Consider the following 10,272-nt stretch of genomic DNA (forward strand, 5'->3'; position numbering starts at 1 on the left):
CAGTGCTTTTTTTTTCTGCATTTTTATTGTAAAACACACGCAACATAAAATTTACCATTTTAAAGTTCATAATTCAGTGACATTAAATACATTCATGGTATTGTGCAACCATCATCACTCTCTAGTTCCAGAACTTTTACATCACCCCAAATGGAAACTCTGTACCCATTAAGAAGTCCCACCACTTCCTCTCCTCTCCCTGCCTCTGGCAATAACTGAACCATGTCCTGTCACTCTGGGTTTGCCATTCCCAGATATTTCATGTAAATCAAGTACGATATGTGGTCTTTTGCATCTAACGTCTTCAACTCCGCGTAATGTTTTCCAGCATGTTTTATCGCAGTTGTAGCACGCACCAGTGCTTTTGATGCCTTCATTCAGCATGCATTCATTTCTTTATATGTTGGGATAATGTTCCACTTTGTGAATATACCAGTTTGTTTATCCATTCATCAGTTGATGAATATTTGGGTTGTTTCCATCTCTCAGCAATTGTGAGTAGTGCTGCTGAGAACATTTGTCTACAGGTTTTTGAACTTGAACATAGGAACACAAATGCTTTTTTTTTTTTTTCTGAAGTAGTAATTTTTTTCTTCACAACACAGGCTTATTTGTTTCTTGCTGGAGGCTAGGGTGGGTGTCCCACTACTTTACTGATGCCCCAAGCAAAGCTCAGCCTGCCCACTGGCAATGTCCTGTCTGTTCTCTGTTCTTGTGCCTCTGCTAATCTCTTCCCCCGTTTCCTTCCCTCTCTTTCCGCCCCCCCCCACAGAGATTTGCATGTGCAGCGGTTTGGAATTCATATTGGCAAGTGGATTTCCTTCCTCTTATAGAGGTAGGGGTGTGTGTGGGGTGTGTGTGTGTGTGTGTGTGTGTGTGTGTGTGTGTGTTTTAATACTTACAATGAATATGTCTAATTCAGAGAGGCCTTAGGTCTCAGTTCTCAGCTTCCCCTAACAGGGCCCCTTTCCAACTCAATTCCAGGAAGGCAGGCTCCAAGAGCTCAAGCCAGGAGAGGTCTTTCCTCAGGCCTCAGCTCATAAAACCAAGGTGTGTCTGGGGCCCAGGACTCTGTCAGACTTGGAACTTGAGACTTCACTTGCCGGCTGCTGTCAGAGTTCAGTGCTCCCTGCCAAACCCTTGGAAAGCTGGGGGCCACAGAGAAGAGAAAGGCATCAGATTACCGCCTCCAGAAATGTGGGGGTTGCCCTATCTGACATTCCCCATGTACAGTGTACACGTGAGGAGCCACAGGCAACATTAGCATTTGGGAATCACATCACAAAATGCAGTCTGATTTTCTTGCCGCCTCTCAGCGGATGCCGTTGCTCCTTGCCCCTTTGCCTCCCCCACCTTTCTCCTGGGTTTGCCTTTCTCCCCTTCCACATCTTTTCCAGATCAGTTTCTCAGTTGATTTCCCCAAAAGGCTCTCTAGTTCTCTTCTGTCCCTTTGATTTCCTCCCCCCTCTTTTCATCCTCCAAACTTTTTCTATCCATTCCCTGTCTCCTTGCCTTTCTCAGTGTGTCTTTCGGATCTGTTTCCTTTGACACTGGTCCCAGGCCCACTGCCAAGTTTCAGACCCATTAGTGAGGTGCCTTGCTGACTGAAACACAAATCAAGACTGATCCGAGTACAATTAGCAGCTGCTCGCACCTCATCTGGAAAGCATTAGCCAGCACTAAGAGTGGAGGGAGGGAAGTATTGATGCCAAACGGAGTAGATCTCCTGTTTTGGAACATGAAGGGATATGAAGGGATCCTGACCCAGTAGATGCATAACTGAAAAAAAGATACAGACAGACAAAGAGTCCCTCATAAGAAGCAAAGATGAGGGGCCCATTAACTGACTTTGGGTATCCTTCAGCATCTAGGCCAGAGATACAGACTTCCCCACATTCGACTCGGGTGTACAACTGTCATCCAAGAAAAAGGGCCGTCTGTTCCTTTTTTTTTTTTTTTTAATTTTTTGAAGATTTTATTTATTTATTTGACAGAGAGAGACACAGCGAGAAAGGGAACACAAGCAGGGGGAGTGAGAGAGGAAGAAGCAGGCTTCCCGCTGAGCAGGGAACCTGTGCAGGACTCCGTTCCCGGACCCTGGGATCATGACCTGAGCTGAAGGCAGACGCTTAACACAGGCACCCCTGTTTGTTCCACTTAGATATTTAAACACTTGTGTGACCCAGGAGTTTTCTGCTTCCGCTGCATACTGTATTGCCTCCATACTGCTAGAAATCTAATGTGCCGTAAAAATCACCTGGCACTGAGTTAAAAATGCAGATTCTCATTCACTAGGACTGGAGAGGGGCCTGAGATTCTACCTTTATAACAAGCTGGTGGTGAAGGGTTTAGGACGAAGGGTTTAGGACAGTTCAGCTTCTGTAGCTTTGGTCAAATGCCTCTGCGAGAGGCTTATCCCAGTACCCTCGTGCTCCTCCTCGTTAGCACTCACAGTTATAATTAAGGATAAGTGATGTAATTAGCTGTTTGATGCCTATCTTCCCAACTCAAATGCAAGCTGCCCAAGGGCAAGGACCAGGCCTGTCTGGTTCACTGCTGCATCCCGGTACTAACCCTGTGTATTACATGTAGTAGGTGTTCAATAAACATCTCACAAACGAATGAAGCAACTTAATCCTCAAGGCCCTCAAAAAAAATCTCTCCTCTTTCAAAGAGCCTTCCTAGTTCAGCAGTCCTTATCTCTATCTGCCTAGTGGCATTTGATAATTTTCCATGTGTTTTAGCCCCTCAGCTATAGCATTAGCTGCTTAAAACTGAGACTTTATCTTCTGAGTTGCTGAACTTTTTTAAGCCGTTTGGAGAAACTTCCAACCCCCCCACTCCCACCCCATCTTAGTACTGGCTTGCTCTAGTAGGCATTTAATGTTAGTTGATTGAGAGACCCTAGGATGATGCCAAGTTCTATTTAGACCTCAATTATAATCCCCAAGGGGTGGCTGAATTTTCGCTGGGCCCAGAGCCAAGGTCTTACATGCCCCAGTGGAAAAACCTTTAATACTACCTAACACATTCATGGGGCGGGAAGGCTGAGACATTATGTGTACACAAAATCAAGAGATGTAATATCATGAGGCTCCCAAAGCAGTTATAAATCAAGCCACTGCAGAGGGCTGACTGCACAGCTGTGGCCATTACCTCACTCCTCTTTTCTGCGCTGAAAACGATGGCTCACATCGCATGGTTTTACTTGCCGGGGTGGGGGCTGATCTTGTCCAGGATTAGGCAGACCCTTTCTCTTTGAAACACAGAGAAGTGGCTCACAGCATTCTGCCATAGATAGAAGAATCTGATTTTGTTCGGAATTCATTGGACATCCTATTTTTCAAACATTCAGGGCTTCGTGAAACCCAGTGCGCTTTTGTCAAGCACTTTCTCCTCATAATCTTAAAACCCTGTGTATTTTAAGGGACATTTAATGCATGTGTTTTGGATTTATTTACCCTTCAATCATCAAAATTTTGTTATGCAAGACCTGTTTGATGTTTAAGAAACTTTATGAGCATTACTTGGAAGTTTAAAAACCTTGCTTTCAGGGTAAAAAACAGGAAGTGGTGTTTTTCCAAAAACACATTGCCTTTAACACAAAAAGATTTGAGGGCCTTTCCAGAATCCTAATTTCACAGGGCTCAAGGGGTTTAGAGCTAGGACAGCCCAAGCTCAAATCCCTGTCTCTTCGGTGACTCAAAGCATAGCTGCAAGTCCCAGGCTCGGCAGACACAGGCTGCCACACTTGATTGGAATTTGTGACCCTTCCAATACCCAATGGTGACAAAGCTTAATCTGTCTGGAGACTTCCAAGCATATTTTACAGCCAGTACCTGAGATGCATGTTCAATGTGTATTCCTGCAAAATGCCTGACTGTGGCCTGATTATCTTCTTAAGCAGATAAGGCATAAATCTTAGGGTGTTAGACAGCTTTTGAAGTTTGAGAGTATTTGGCAAAGAAAATCCACCAGAATGCAGCTCAAAGTTGTAATCTGTGAGGTGGATTTTCAGTGATCTAACTGATCTCAGGTGGGACATGAAGCAAGGAATGAAGGATGTCCCATGTGGCTTGTTAAGGCCCCATCCCAAATTGGCTTTAAAAACTGAGGACTACCACTTCTGTCTCTGAGTACTGATATACTTACAGGTGAAATGACTGGAGTGGGTGAGATTCAAAGTAATGTCGATGTGCAGATACACAGGGTTTATTTGTAATATCTTGTGTAAGCACAATGAGTGAGGAATAGAAAATATAAGAAGAGATTCCAATGAAAGAAAAACTGTGGTGTGCCTAACACGAAGGAGAAACTCAGTGAACAGTTATTGAGTGAGGAGTGACTACATATTGCAGAGAATAGATATCAGGACACCTGGACCCACGGCTGTCAACTCAAATAATTTTCTTACCTGTTCCAATGCAGGGACGTGGAAGCTTGGGGTTGCAGGAGAATGGAAGACTGCTGCTGGGCAGGTAGCCGTGGCCTATGTAAGTGTAAGAAGCAGAGGCATAGGGAGGTCTGTGTTCGCCAGGCCACGTGGCCTTCCTCCCCATTGTCCTCCTTCTTCTGCAGGCTTAGAGCCCAGCCTGCAAGGAGCAGAGCCCTGCATAGGGAAGGAGTCCCCCAGGAATGATACTCAGCAGCTGAGTTAACCACTCAGTCAGTTTTACTGGAGGGCCTGCCATCTGTCAAGCGTGGCATAACCATCTCAGGGCCACAATGGTGGCAAAGATACAGTAGTCTCCCTCAGGGCTTACAGTGTGGCAAAGGCAAGTGGCCAGCTTCCTGCCTGCCCAAAATTCAAGTGAGCTTGAATGGAAACAGCAGGACAGAGGAGAGATGAGCAAGAGATGGAATCAACAGCACTACCCCCGTACAGATGTGAAGGGCAAAGGAAAAGCCTACATTAAGAACACCATTAAAAATTTCAGGTCTCAGCTTCTTGGAGAATGGTGGTGAGACTCGAAAAACTGGAGATTATAGAGGAGGAAAGCAGTTGAGAGTGAAGATGCCAGGGTCAGTTTGAAACCTACCTGCTAAGTCTTGTGGGACATCTCTCTATGATAGCACTAGGGATTCTTTTCTTTTTTCATTTTGGTAGAGAAAATGGCTGCCCTGAAGGTTCTCACACCACCAACAAGAAAGAGAGGAGAATGAGCTTGAAAGCCCTCGTCAAAGGAGTTCTTGACTGGTGTCCCTCCCAGAGACCAGCAGGAACAGTTGGCTGTCTTGGCCTGGGCATGTCTACATCAGAATTAGCACACCAGTCTGTCTCACTTCTGATCATCATAAATGTTCTCAGGATGAAAGAAAAGAGTCATCTCACACCCCATTAAATGGATCAGATGTGTGTGCTTCAGTGGGTAGTGGTGAATCTACATATGGAAAATGTATTCAGAAATGCCTGACTCCAGCACTTAAATTCCATGGCACACATGGAAGGAATTGAGGAGATAGCCAAACTTCCAAATATTCCACCCACGCTGTGTAATATGGTGTCCCAATGCATCTGGAAACTGAAGAGTAACATAACATGGCGGGAAAACCTCTTCACAGCTAAACTTGGACACCTTGAACAAAACTACTTCTTTACGGGATTTCTGTATCACTATGGACTTTGCCAGTTCCACAGTATTCTGAAGAGTAACGATAGATAGTCACCTCTGGCTATCTAGAATGCTTTGGCGAATTCGTTGTTTTTTGGTTTTTGGTTTTTTTAAAGATTTTATTTATTTATTTGACAGAGATCACAAGAAGGCAGAGAGGCAGGCAGAGAGAGCGGGGGGGGGGGGGGGGGGGGGGGAACCAGGCTCCCCGCTGAGCAGAGAGCCTGATGCAGGGCTCAATCCCAGGACCCTGAGATCATGACCTGAGCCGAAGGCAGAGGCTTAACCCACTGAGCCACCAAGGTGCCCTGAATTCGTTGTTTTAAAGAGCTAAGTGTTTCAGGGAGCAAAGGGTTTATCCTTTAAATATCCAAACTTTATTTCAGTGATTTTGAATGAAATCTTTCCCTAAGGAGTATAACTTTTTTTCTTATTACGTAAACTTAATTTCACTTGAAGAACACCAGTTACAGACTATGCTATAATAAGAGATGTGTAGAAATAAGTACATGCAAAAACTGGTGAAATCCAAGGGTATGTAGTCTATTTAATGTCATCATACTGATGTTAATTTCCTCACTTTGATAATGGATTATACTTATGTAAGTTGATATTGTTGGCGGAACCCAGAAGAAGGGTACATGGGAGCTATTTTTGCAGCTTTTTATGAGTCTAAAATCATCCAAAATAAGTTTTTGTTTTTTTTAAAGTATCTTGCGATTCATTGATCAAGTGGATGAATAGAAGAAGGGAAAAAAGAAGGGGGGAGAGAGAGAAGAAGGAAAAAAGGAAGGAAAGAAAGAGGGACTCTGGATGTTTAGAGATCTAAAAAGCTATATGGGGAGAGAGTGTGAAGTATCAGAAATGTATGGGCTTTACATGCAGGCAGGCTCTGAAGTCATACCCCCTTCCTAACTTTGTGACAGATTTCTTTTCTTTTTTTTTTTTTTTTAAGATTTTATTTATTTATTAGAGCATGAGAGGGTGGAGGGTCAGAAGGAGAAGCAGACTCCCTGCTGAGCAGGGAGCCCAGTGTGGGACTTGATCCCAGGACTCCAGGATCTTGACCTGAGCCAAAGGCAGTCATTTAACCAACTGAGCCATCCAGGTGCCCTTTGTGACAGATTTCTTAAATTCTTTGAACTTCCACATTTACCTTCATAATATCAGGGATAAACACACACCCTGCAGATGATTGCTGTGTGGATTAAGTTAAACCATATGCCCAATACACCCAGTAGATGATCCATCACCCGGTGGGTACTCAATAAATTACCCTATTCGAAGTGCTTCTTTTTTTTTTTTTTTTTTTTTAATTTATTTACTTGACAGAGAGAGATCACAAGTAGATGGAGAGGCAGGCAGAGAGAGAGAGGGAAGCAGGCCCCCTGCTGAGCAGAGAGCCCGATGTGGGACTCGATCCCAGGACCCTGAGATCACGACCCGAGCCGAAGGCAGCGGCTTAACTCACTGAGCCACCCAGGCGCCCTCGAAGTGCTTCTTAATTGTGGTTGTAATTCTCTGTCTTGTTTCTATAGCTCTGATTACCAATCGTCGGGATTCCGCTCTCACACTTCAGTGCTCTCTGCCTGCTCCCCTGTTTAGTTGGCTGTTCCGCACCTGCTGTTAGCTTGATATAGTTCCACATACAGTATTAAATAGGCTCAAAATGAGAACCTCTTCTGTGAATATAGTATTTTTGTTCCATCCCACAGACATTAAGTTTAGCTGCTCAGAAACCTTTTTCATTTGACTTTCTAGTTTGGGGCTGAGTTCCAGATGAATGAGGTCACAATATTAATAATCATGGCCACCATTTATTGATCATTATAATGCTAATTATACTAAGGCTTTTATGTACATTATCTCATTTAATTCTCACCACTATTCTCTGTTTTAGTCACTACACTGGGGATTGAGAATTTCATTCCTGTCTAAGATGCCAGAGTTCATTGTCAGCAGAACTGACATCACACGACCTGGCTGACTCCAGAGCCCAGGCTCCTGTCACCAAAGATATGATAACAGCTTCCTATTCTTTCATTGCCATAAGAAGTACTTTTATTTATTTATTTATTTATTTATTTATTTATTTATTTATTTTGAGATTTTATTTATTTGAGAGGGAGAGAGAGAGATCATGAGGCAGGGGAAGATCAGAGAGGAAAGCAGACTCTCTACCCAGCAGGGAGCCTGATGCAGGACTTGATCCCAGAACTCCAGAATCATGACCTGAGCTGAAGGCAGTCGCTTAACCAACTGAGCCACTAAAGAAATTAGTAACCAAGAATCTAGCTCTTTAAAAACCTTGAAAAGATAGCAGTACTGGAAAAAGCGCTGTTTTAGACTGTAGATCCTTCATAAGTGTGTGTTGAGTGTCTCAGGAAAAAATAAACAAACACATAAACAAAAACAGGGTTTCCCCAAACTGCCTAAAGAAAGAAAACTTTCTTCGAGAACTTTCCTTCGTTCTACATCCTGACATCCCCTCATGCCCTGTGCTGAATCTGCTTCCTCCTGCACAGCATAGCGAGCCAGGAAAAACCTCTCACATAACACGAAGCTGTAGGATTTGAATTACATAATTTCGCTGTCTCTAGGCAATCTCTTAGGAATTGCCTACTATGCATTTTGAAGAATTCTTGTGTTTGGTGACCAGACATCTGAAGAAATGCTAATGATCTCGCCAGACATCTGTAGGTGTTCATTGCTCATGAGCTTAAGCCCACAGTGGGAGCCATGCTGGTACACACAAAAGAAAAAGAAGGCAGAGCATTTGGGCTAAGAGGCATGGCATGGAGAAAATGTGCCTATTCTGTAAAGGAGCAGAGGCCAGAATCCAGCAAGGTTGCAGACCTAACCAGCTATAAAGTCAGAGGAGTCCTCAAACAGAAAAGGTTGCTGGGCCTTGGCACATATTTTGCAATGGGCTGTGGTGTAAGGGATGTTTGGAACAACTGTAAACAGGAACTGCCATGCCCTTATTAGGAATAATCACTTCTCCAGGCAGAGAGTGGCTGTTGACGCTGTGTTTGTGACCCCCTTCCTCTCTCCAGGCTCTAGCCTATCCTCCCCATTGCTCCTGTAAGAACCCATTGAGTCTGTACTCTATGGTCGCTCTTGGAGATTGCTGCTCGGCACCGCCCAAGAGAAGAAAAAGCCAGAGATTCCATCTGGTTGGGGCCACCTTGATCCCAGCTACTCACAAGAGCTGTTTATTCCCACCAACACTGAACCTAGTGTAGCCCTCCTCCCTACAGGGTGGCCTTAAGAGCTGTCCAGCAGGCCTGGCAAATTTTGTCAAAGCCAGAACACTGGGCAGGACTTCAGGGGGTGGGCCTGGGTGCTCAGCAGCCTGGATTTGGAGAGGCAAGAGCTCAACAGAAGGTAGAGGCTTATGAAAAGAGCAGATTGGTGCCTCAGCTTCCTTGATGGGAAGTGCATGTAATCTGTCAGGCCTCTGTGCCAGAGGTCATTGCCCAGGGGTCACTTGGATCCAGTATCATCTATACATAGGTAGTTAAAATTATAGGCTGTGGCAACAGACAATATGGGTCAAAATTCTGGCTCTGCCTCTTTTTAGATGCATGTTACTGGGGATTAAAGTAAGACTTGGCAAGGAGCTGAATAAGAAGAAACAAAGAGCCTTTTAGAAGTCTAGGCATAGGCCACATTGCCTCAGAGGAGGTGAAGGTCGTTTATAAAAATTTGAGATTAAGGAGACTGAGCAGATTTAAAGATGAATATGAAGTGAGTTTTTCACATTTTGAGTTTTGAGAACTACTGAAATAAATGAAATGCCAAGTAGGAAGGATGAAAATATGAAATGGAGTTTAGGAGAGAGGTTAGAAGTAAATTTTCTTCATCATTGATCCATGCACGACCTTCTTTATTTCATATATTTTACCTTTAACAATATAATGAACACTGAACCTATAACCCAACTAACTGTTACCTGTAATCCACACCTACTTGGATACAGGTCCACATCCATGCCCCATGCTTCCACCCCAGAGGAAACCATGATCCGGAATCCCTGTCTATAATTCCTTTGCTTTGTTTTCTGTTTCATTACATTTATATTCTTGTCTAAAAAATCAATTGATTTTGCTTGTTTTTGAACTTTATAAAGAGGTAATACTATGATGTCTGTTGGAACTTGTTTTTGTCACTCAACCTTATGTCAATAAGATTCAGACATGTTATGTGTAGTTAAGTACCATTAAGTTTCACTACTATATAACATTCCATTGTGTGAAAATTCAGTTTCTATTACCTATTGTCATTGGGTGTATGAGGGATTTCCAGGTTTTTTTGTTTTTATTTTTGTTTTTGTATTTTTTTGCTATTCTGAATGGTGAGCTATGAACATTTTCTCATGTGTCTCTTGGTGCATGTGGGTAAGAGTTACTCTTGGGCTTATACCTAGGAATGGAATTGCTAGGTCATACAGCATACAGATGTTCAACTCTTCAAAATCATGCCAAAGTATTTTTCAGAATAGTTGTGCTAATAAGGTGAAGATTTGAGAGGTATCACCAGGGCAACCATTAGTCATAGAAGGAGATGTGTTTGTCCAGGGAGATAGTGTAAAGCAAGAAAAAAAGGAATGAGGTCTGATTCACAGAAACATGTACATTCAAGTATATACACAAGGAAC

The 10,272-nt window shown here is 43.4% G+C and overlaps 1 long non-coding RNA gene across 1 annotated transcript in view; it reads left to right on the forward strand.

The window, feature by feature from the left end:
* Nucleotides 1-9,257, forward strand: part of LOC125097292 (uncharacterized) — a 56,479-nt gene extending 47,222 nt beyond the window's left edge. Inside the window, exons 2-3 of the long non-coding RNA XR_007126524.1 lie at nt 4,429-4,493; nt 8,669-9,257. This is a non-coding gene — a long non-coding RNA (uncharacterized LOC125097292). The remainder of the gene's footprint in view (nt 1-4,428; nt 4,494-8,668) is intronic.
* The last annotated feature ends 1,015 nt before the right edge of the window (nt 9,258-10,272 follow it).

This window comes from Lutra lutra, chromosome 1 (assembly GCF_902655055.1).
Source record: "Lutra lutra chromosome 1, mLutLut1.2, whole genome shotgun sequence".
In the NCBI taxonomy this organism is placed as follows: Eukaryota; Metazoa; Chordata; class Mammalia; order Carnivora; family Mustelidae; genus Lutra; species Lutra lutra.